We start from the raw sequence: 9,032 nt of genomic DNA, 5'->3' as shown, positions 1-9,032 counted from the left end.
CCATAAGGAACAAAACGATTAAAAAAAAAAGATGGCAGTTGGGCATGAGTTCCCAGTGGAGGAGGGAGAGAAGACAATCCAGATCACAAACAAATCGCTTACTTTTTGCAAGTCACAACTGAACTATGCCTTGAGTTATCTTCTGGTGATTCCGGACTTCCAGTCAGAGTCAATTCCGTCTGTATTGACCAAAAGAGAAACAGGGAGGAAAAAAATGCATTTCGGTTCTTAAAAAAAAAAAAGAGCAACACAAGCAAACAAAACCCACTGACTTAGGGATCATATGAGATCTACTTTAATTGAAGTTGTCTTTAAACGATAATTGACAATGATACCGAAACAACAGACTGAAAACCAACCTGCTCGGGGCCGGGCACGGCGTAGCATCCCCACTGCCAGGAACCAGCTGACCAGGGTCTATACGGGCCCCAAAGGCACTACAAATTGATCAACTTTTCTTAACCTAGACTCTTCCACCACATCCAGCATGGACCTGCTTCTTCCAGGGTGTGGGCCATCAGTAAAGGAGTCTAGTCGCCCATCTCTGGCAACAACGACAGTTTAAAAAAAAATGGAGCTACAGCTCTAATAACAAAACCCACCAGCTGTGAAAAGTGGAGATACATCTGTCACTATCGGGCCTCAGCATCTCTGGAGAACGTTTGCTCCCGCCGCGCCCGTCAAGGCCCTGGGCCCGCGGTTAGTGGCTGCTCTGCGGGCGGAAGAGCCTTCTCGTCCCGGCAGGCTCGGAGCGAGCCACCGCGAGCAGGCAGCCTCCGTGAGCGCCCGGCCGGGGTCGGCGGGCCGGAGGGCGTGCTCGTTCAGGAGGCGCCCAGGCGGTTCTGGCCGGAGCTCCCGGGTCGGTTTGGTTTTGTCCCCATCCTGCCCCCGCCCCCCCCCACTCCCCTTCATGCAAAAGGCCAAGGGGTTTTGACCCACCATCGCCCAGACCGAGTTCACGCTTAGGGCCCTTTCGCCGCCGTCCAGAGGACAGAGAAAGCAATCGCGCAATGAGGCGAGAGCACTCTGAATAAAGGTGGAGTCGGCGAGAAAATCATTTTTCTTCTTGGCTGAGCGCGTCAGCCGCCCCGGGGGGCAGGCCTCCTTCCCAGAAGACCCCCTCCACACACCCGCGCCCTCCACGCCCCTCAGTGGCCACACGCATCACTGGTGCCGCGGAGTTTGGAAATGGAGGCGCGAGCACACTGGGCTGCGGGCTCCACACGGGGTGGGGGCGTTCCCGGAGGGTGAGCAGGGAACCGTGCGCCCACTCCACTCCCGGAGGGCCAGGGAGCCCTGAAGGGCCCTCGCGGGCGCCGAGGCGGCGGAAGACCGAGAGGCGGGGCGGGGGGGGGAGGGGGCGCGGGGGTCCCCGCCGGGGAGCTTCTGGGGAAGCGGGAGGGGCAGCACCTGAGGAATCCGCCTCCGGCCGCGGCGGCCGCCGCCTCGCTCCGCCCCGGGGAACTGAGCGCGCGGCCAGCTTGCCTGCCAGAGAGACGCCAGCCACCGGCGGCGCTAGCACCTCGGAGGAGGGCGGCGGAGCGAGCGGAGCGCGGCGCTGCGACCCGGACTGGGGGTGGGGAGACGAGCCCCGCCGAGGCGAGGGCCACCCCCGGTCCTCTGCCCTCGCGCGCTGCCAGGGCCAGGTGAGCGGCTGCGGGGACTCTGGGCGCGGGGAGGCGGGGAGGTGAGAGGTCGCCCGCCGGGCGCGAGTGCACGCCTCTGCCCGGCAGGGGCTGCCCTTTGGCGGGCTGTGGACACCCTGCCTGCGCGGGGAGGCGCAGCGGCTGACTTTTTCTGGAGGGATCGGAAGGCGGAGCGGGGGTGTGAGCGCCGGTGCGTTTGTGTGGCGAGGGCGGGCGCCCGTGCCAGCCCCGGACCCGAACCCTCGCGTCAGCCGCCTGAGGAGACCCAGCCCGTGCGGTCCGCGCCCGGAGGCCAAAGGCCTGTCACCCCGGCTCTCGGCGCCGCCTTTGTGGCGGGTGCGAGGGAGCCCGAGAGGGGGCTGAGGGAGGCAGCGGCGCGGCGGGGAGCGCCCGGGACCGGCTACCCCAGCCCGAGGGCTGCTGAGGGGGGTGGCCTGGGCGGGGGGACGGTGGGTAGGGAGGCGCGGAGGTGACGCGGGAGGATGGAGAGAGCTCAGAAGGGCAAAGTTGAGAGCGTCCAGCGGTGGCTGGGCGTTTGCTCAGGGTCCCTGGGCTGCTTTGCTCCACACCAAATGTCACTTGGTCACGAGCGCGCGCGCGTGTCTTCCGGCCATCATTTCCCTTTTTCGTGAGTGAGTGAGGACGACCACTCTTGTGCTGAATGAGACACAAAGGGTTGTGTTGACAGCTGACCCTGACACGAGTAGACAGCGAGGTGCGGTGTGTGCCCTGGCCGGGGAGGGTGATGAAGAGGCGGCTTGTTAATCAATTCCCTCAGTCCCTCTTCCGAGCTCCGTGAAAAGAAGCGATAGGTACAGATGCAGTTCGCGGGGCTTCTCAGTTAAACGGAGCCCAAGTCGGGTCCAGAACCCGATTCATCTGCGCGGGGACAGCTGCTGCCTCCCGCAGAGGCGACGGAGCCCGGATCCCGGAGAAACTCCTCGATCCTCTCCTTTCCTCAAGGAACGTGACTGTTTCAAGGTCCTTATCCCCACCGCGGCCTTCTGTCTCCTGTTGAAAAGATAGAAACCACATTTTAATTTCTGTTTTTCACCCCTTAAGAGTCCCCTCTCCACCTCGCCCTTGAGGTGGGAAAACCCGCTTAAGTCTCATGTTAAAATCTAGCCATTTAAATATGGGGAAGAGCTTGTCCGAAAAAGGTTTTTGAATTAAATGCCGCCCTTAGAAACCTCTCTTTCCTCTGAACATTAAAAAAAAAAAAACAAAAACTTTAAATCCTGGAATTCTCTTTGAGTTTTGTGACTGTGTTGCTTCCTTTTCTTTCAGAATATTTCTATGTAGTTTTACAAATTGCAATACTGAAAACTTAAAATGGAGAAAAAATTTAAATTGTTTTATTAAAAATAGTACTAGAATTATGTGCGTGTAGGCACGTGTTTAAAGGGCAAGTTTTAATTAATGAATATCGGAAAGTTATATGCATAGGGTAGAAATTGCAAACAGCAGTGTAAAGTACGCCCTCTGTCTCAGAGACCCGTACTCCCAATGCCCTAGTCCTCCTCCCCAGAGGCAACCACTCTCCTCAATTGTATATCCTTCCATAAGCCTTCTATTAGAATGGAATTACATTGTGGAAATAGAGGATGAAGGGAACTTAATATGTAAGACTGAACTGTGTCTCAGTGGTGATGGCTCTTAATTTGATATCCACTCCTGATGATATTAGATCCTTTTATTTAGCCTAAGGCACTTATCAGAGTGCTTAAAAATCTTAGAACAAGTATTCAGTGCAAAGCAGAACTATTAAACTGTTATCTCCCCCCTCCCTCCATCACCAGTTTCTCTACACTTGGTTTTTTGTAACCTTTGTTGGGTTTTTCTTCCATTTTGGAGCTCTTTAGGAAGTAGAGAATGAGAACTGTAGTTTATTCTATCCAGTGCAGTGCACATCTGAAGACATTGAAAGGATATATGAATACTCCCATTGACATGAGATAATATAAAAATTTCAATGGTATGAGAGAAATACGGAGGCCAAGTTTAAGACATTTGGTCACATCTCTTAGTTCCAGGCCCGAATTTGCCATAAACTAGCTAAATGAAGTAACTTTCTAAGAAATGCTTTTGTTTCCATCCCCAGTTAAATAAAGGAATTGAACCATGTGGCTTCTGAGTGTCCTTCCGACTCCAAAATCCTGTGATTTTTGGTAAAATGGTAGTTCTGTAGGTGTCCTAAGATTGGCTAAGGATAAACCAGTTGGATCTGTGGGTATTAGACAGTGGAGTGACAAAGAAAAAAAAAATCCTAAATGGTAGATTCATAAAGAGGAAGTCAGAGATATTTAAACAACATTTCTGCTCTTATGAGATTGATATCATTGGAGAACAGCTACTTTACTTTCCCACAAAATGTCTGTTTATGTTACTGATAGAGGCCAAACCCTGAATGGCCCTCTGCATCACCTTGTATGGCTAAGGAGAGTGAATTTTCTTCACAGCTCACGGTGCCATTTTTAGGGAAATTATTTTTACCAAACTCTTACTTTTCTTTTTGGTAATGTGGAAATAAAGTTCATTGACCTACTTCAAAGGGACTTTACATAATTTAATTAGTGATTCTACAAGTATTTAGAAAATGAATAATCCTTATAGCTAAGCTATTTTAGTTACTTTATAAGTATTCACTTAGAGATCATGTTCTTAGCAGGAAACGTTTCTAATCTCTAAAACACCTGAAACTAATGATTCCTGGATGGGTGCTGAGAGCTGAGGAGTGATTTCAAGGTTATGAAAGTAAAAAGAATTAGGTGATTTTAATCACTATATATGATCTCAGTGAAGGGATTTCAAACTTATACCGTAAGTGGTGGTTACAAAAATCATTCATGTTAAAGAAGGAGATCTCATACTTTGAAGATTCTGAGTCAATAATAAAGAATATTATGTAATTAGTTTGAATGTCAGTAATATAAATAAATTATAATGGAGTTTTAGGAATTGTTTGATTGGGGTGATAAGAAATATGAACTAGAACGGTAGATTTGTAAGGGTGCTTAGAGAAATCTTGATTGACAAAACTAACAAAAACAAAAGAAAATTAAGTACTAGTAATGAAGTTCTTCTAAAATGGAATAGTTTTTATTTTTTGCATCTTCCTTCCTACCCTTACCATATGAATATGTATTTTTACAGATGTCTTACCATATTGCAGGCACATTTTTACTCTGATTTTTTTATAAACATTTTTCCATAATTTACTTTCTATTGTTTGCAATTAGTTTATTGTATCATGATTTACTTAACTCTTTCTCTATTTTATGATTTTCCAGTTTTTAAAAAAAATATAATGGCCACCCACATGAATGAGACTTTCTTATTCTTCTTCTTTAAAATTAAAAAAAAAACGAACTTAGAATTATTTCCCTAGAGAAGCAGTATAGGTGAGCTCTAAAATTAAAGGTTCAGTGTCCAAACATAGCTCCATCACTTATGGGTAGTATTGGGCAAGTAACTCATTTTCTTAGAGTTTTCTAATCTGTAAAGTGGGTATAGTAATAGCTCTCTACAAGGTTAAGATAAAAAGCAGTAATGCATGAAAACACATGTAAATGTTAGCTCTGTTTTTAATTAGGAAATTTTTGTAATTTCAAAATTACTTTCCAGGAGGATTACATAAATTACACACAACAACAATGCGTGTGCTTATGTAATTTTATTTATGTAATTTTAAACATTTATATTATTGTGACTAATTTGATCAGTGTAAAATTGTATCCCTTTGTTTTGATTTGTATTTCTTTGGTCTTGTGTAAACTGAGAGTTAGTTTTCTCAGCAGTATTGCTACAGTTTTCTACTTGGAGTGGTGGAAATTTCATCACCTCCGTCATTTTGAACTAGACTATAAGACAGACAAATAGGACAGGTCAGTTACAACACTAATAAGTGAACCAAATTTTCCAATAGGTTCTTTCAGATTAGTTGTAGTTTTCTTGTATTCTCAGCCGATGGTAGTTTTTATTCATTATTATTATTTTTAATCTTAAAAATATAGCTGTTAAAATTAATAAATAACGTTATATATCAATTCTATTTAAGTGAAAATGCAATCTTCTCTTTTTTCCCTTGAAGGGCTGATTTATAATTAGCATTATTATGATCCAATTTAGTGGATTTTTGCTAGGAATGCTTCCTAAAACTTGGGGGAAAAAATCAGAGAAAGTTTCATGATCGCTAATCATGTTATCTTTTGGCTACCAATGGATAATGAAGTTATATCCTCTAACTTGAGTTCTTATACAGTCAAGGTAATTTAGACTACACAAAAGCATGCTCTTATAAGTTCTGGAGTTCCAGCAGCCCTGATATTTCTGGCAAACACACACCCAATGTGGATAACAGCAGCTCTTTGTGCTCCTGAGCCCCAGGAGGGCTTCCTATTGTGTACTCTTCCTTCCCTCCCATTCTTGACTGACTGGTGATAACAACTCCTCCAAGTCCAGATGTGAAGCTCCCACAGGGACGCCTCTCTTCTACCCAGCTCTGTATTTATCTCCACCACCCACCCCTTCAGTGCCTTTGCTTTTGTCCTATGACACAGAGAATTCACTCTCTTTGCAAGGTTGTGGTTTCAGATTTTATTTTTAATTTATCGCTATGCTTTATGAGTGTCTTCAACAGTCCCTACAGTGGAAGCTATAGGCACAATTAGCATAGATGAACACATAATCATCACTGGATAAATGTTTGTTGCTGTGAACCATATCTTGTATGGTCTTCTCTGTTCCTGGGCATGGTTCTATTTTTAAGGTAAAAATAAAAAGCAAGCTCTGGTTGTATGCTGGATTACTGTTTGCCTATATTACCAAGGTTAGGAATTAGGAAACATATTGTTATGGCCTTTTAACTTTTTCTGTGTTTAGAGGAGATTCTTAACTTTTGTGCCTTTCTTTTCTTCTGTAAAATGGGATTAACAATTAAAGTACTGCTCTAATTATCAACCTTCTGCACAGAATTGTTGTAAGATAAAATGAAATAATAAATGTGGACATGTTTTAGAAAAAAAGGATGCACAAATTTATACAGTGTTGTCATAATTACACATTATCACTACACTTCCAGGAGTGTCCACATCTTTGAGAAAGCCTCATCTCAATGTGGAGCTGCACTGGGAGCTTGGGGTTAGATGAAAATTCTTGGGGCCCAATCCAAACCCTGAGGGGGGGCCTGTTCTGTCTTTTAACAGCCCTTCTGATGCTGAACCACTGCTCTAAGGAGTAGTAAATGTCAACAACCACTAGAAAAGTAATTCTTTTGCTAGTTAAATATTAGTTATAAGATAATCCAGAGATATCATAACATCACTTTTGCGTGCTAAGTATGAAATGAAAGTTAGCTATTATCATTAGCTGCCGTTTGCCTTTTAACCTCTCAGAATTTAATTCAGAGCAGGAATTGTAAACTCAGGTGCTTTTAGAGGCCAAGCAGGTAATCTGAGTGAAGCAGGACACCTGTAAAATAATAAGGGATGATAAGTCCTGGTGGGCAGAAAGTCTGAAGGTGGCATGATTTGTAAGACTGCACTGATTTTTGCCCTGTGTGTCACTGTTACCAGATCATTTGATTTTTCAAGTGGAACTGGAAATTCATATTTTTGTATGAATTTAATGTTTGTAATAAATTTTAAAGAAAACATATGGACCCAACAAAACAAATCTGGAAGCCAGATAATTTCCAACTTCTCAATTAATTAACATGGGTGAAAATATTTGCATTTGAATGAGTATGATGACAGAAAAAAGCACACTGTTCAACATTATTAATAAAGAAATGCATATAAAAACCCCACAGACGTATTTCAACTTTCAGATTATAAAGATTTAGATCAATAATATCTAACATTGGCAATGGGTAAAGAAACTGTTATTGTTATACACTCTAAAATGAAGGCAAGTATTACAGCTTTTTTGGAGAGCAATTTGACATCATGTATCAAGATTTTAAATGTCTGTACTGGGATTTTCCTGGTGGTCCAGTGGTTAAGACTTCCCCTTCCAATGCAGGGGGTGCAAGTTCGATCACTGGTTGGGGAGCTAAAATCCCACATGCCTTGTGGCCAAAAAACCAAAACATAAAACAGAAGCAATATTGTAACAAATTCAATAAAGACTTAAAAAAAAAAAAAGCCTTGACTGAAGCTGTTAAAAAAAATAAAAATAAATGTCTGTACCTACCCTGTCCAATATGGTAGTCCCTTGCAATGTGCGGCTATTTAAATTTAAATTAATTAACATTATATAAAACTAAAGATTCGGTTTCTCAGTTGCACTATTCACATTTCAAGTACTTAATAGTTGCATGTGGCTGGTGCCTACTGTATTGGACTGTGATGATATGGAACATTTCCTTCATAGAAAGTTCTTATGGACAGCACTGGTCTAAACTCTGACTCAGAAATTTCCCTTCTAGGAATTTGTTAGAAAGAAATAACTAAACAAATGCAGATAGTAAAAACATCACCTGAAACATTATGTATAAGAGTAAAAAATTAGAAACAAACTAAACATCATGTTTTTACTAAAAATTAGGTTGCAGTAAATATCCAAGATATATTGTTATGTAAAAATATCCCTGTTGTCGAATGATTTTATTTATTTGGGTAGATAGCTTAGGTACATAGAGATTAGGGGAACAAATTTTCTCTTCCCACAAATGATTGTAGGTATAACAGAGCTTTCCCTTTCTAGCCTAGAGCTCTTGTCATGTAGTAGACTAGGTTGACTTTCACTAAAGAACAAGCAGAGGCACTTGACAGTTCGCGAAGCTGCATCAGTATCACCTGGGTACCTGTGAGAAATTCAGGGTCTCAGACTCCATTCCAAGCCTCCTGAATCAGAATCCCTGGGGGGGCTCAATGATCTGTGTAGTAACAAGCTTTCCACTTCCTGCCTGTATCTGCCTCCTATCACTGAATCTCTCAAGCTTTATTTGTTTTATCTTGGCCAAGTGAGAGCTCCTTGAACTCTATCCAGGCACCATTCTAGGTGCTTCAGAGGCTGCAGTGAAGAAAACTAACAAACATCCCTGTCCTTATGGGAATCAAACAATAAGCAAAGGAAAAACGGAGTAAAATATGTTATATTTTAGGTAGTGAGAAGTGTTAGGGAGGAAACTGAAGCAGAAAGGGCACTTAGAAAGTGAGATGGGAGTTGAGATTCTCTTCAGGGTGTCACTGAGAAGTGACACCTAAGTGAGGACCTGAAGGCTGTGAGGGACTGAACCATTGGAAGTTTAGAGGCAGAGCATTCTTGGCAGTCATGAGAGGGGTATCTAGGAGGCCACTGCTGCTGAAGAGGTGAGGCTAGTGAGGGGAGTGAGGGGGGATTAGGTCAGAGCTGTAATCTAGATCTTCTGGCTTCAAAATTCTT

At 43.7% G+C, this 9,032-nt stretch overlaps 1 protein-coding gene across 1 annotated transcript in view; it reads left to right on the top strand.

Annotated features, from left to right (window-relative positions):
* Window positions 1–1,510: 1,510 nt before the first annotated feature.
* GREB1L (GREB1 like retinoic acid receptor coactivator) overlaps window positions 1,511–9,032 on the top strand; it is a 260,596-nt gene continuing 253,074 nt past the window's right edge. Inside the window, exon 1 of the mRNA XM_060121360.1 lies at window positions 1,511–1,646. The gene's annotated coding sequence lies outside the window, so the exon portion shown is untranslated. The remainder of the gene's footprint in view (window positions 1,647–9,032) is intronic.

The sequence above is a fragment of the Lagenorhynchus albirostris genome, chromosome 14 (genome assembly GCF_949774975.1).
Source record: "Lagenorhynchus albirostris chromosome 14, mLagAlb1.1, whole genome shotgun sequence".
In the NCBI taxonomy this organism is placed as follows: domain Eukaryota; kingdom Metazoa; phylum Chordata; class Mammalia; order Artiodactyla; family Delphinidae; genus Lagenorhynchus; species Lagenorhynchus albirostris.
The sequence above is the reverse complement of the archived record's forward strand: the minus strand, read 5'-3'. Positions and strand labels throughout refer to the sequence as shown.